Raw genomic sequence first — 910 nt, forward strand, 5'->3', positions numbered from 1 at the left:
TAGCAACCAGTGACATCACTGGTTGTCAAGAGCAGGGCAGGAGGCCAGCCAGAGCATCCCAGGGTGGAGTGGCCATGTTGGGCGGATATCGTTCACGCGGCACTAGTGCCTCTAGATGGTGCCAAAGAGAAATTTTAGTGCTTCCCAGCGCCGTCTAGGGGAGCTAGTGCCGTGCGAATGGCATAGCCAATAAATAACATTTAAAAAAGGGGAAAAAAGCGGAAAGTTTTACATGTCATCACTTCTAAAACCTTAAAAAAAAAAAAAGATTGATTTAGATTTTTTATGGCAGCAGCAAGAATATTGATTCCGCGATACTGGAACACACAGAGAGTTCCAAATATTAAGGAATGGGCCATGGAAATCAATAAGATTCAGAGATATGAAGAGCTAACGGCACATATTAATGAACGACACTCTCAGTGGGAGACCATGTGGAAACCCTGGAGTAGATATAAGGACAAGAAACGTAGATGGAGTACTGTGATAAAGGGAGAAACTTAAAGATTTTGTAATATAAAGATTTAAAAGGAGACACTTTATGTAATATAGAAGTATAGCGGAAAATATTAGAATGGGGGTTTTTATAAATGCAGAGAAGAGTGGTAATAGGGGAGGGGGAGGGGGGATAGTGGAGTTAGTAGGGGGAGGGGGGTAAATATAGATACAAATAGGAATAAAATTAAGATGGGTATCCATATTGGGTGAGAAATAAAAATAATACGAGATACAATGAGATACCCAAGATGTATGAGCATATATAAAGATATGTATGTATGTATGTATGCATGTATGTATGTATAAGGGGAAAATATGCATATGTACAGGGATATGTGTAAACGGCTGTACACATATTATGACATTTATGCTTAAATTAATAAAATCTTATTATTTAAAAAAAAAAAAAGAA

The sequence above is a fragment of the Nanorana parkeri genome, unplaced genomic scaffold (genome assembly GCF_000935625.1).
Source record: "Nanorana parkeri isolate BGI_ZX_2015 unplaced genomic scaffold, ASM93562v1 scaffold1837, whole genome shotgun sequence".
Lineage (NCBI taxonomy): Eukaryota > Metazoa > Chordata > Amphibia > Anura > Dicroglossidae > Nanorana > Nanorana parkeri.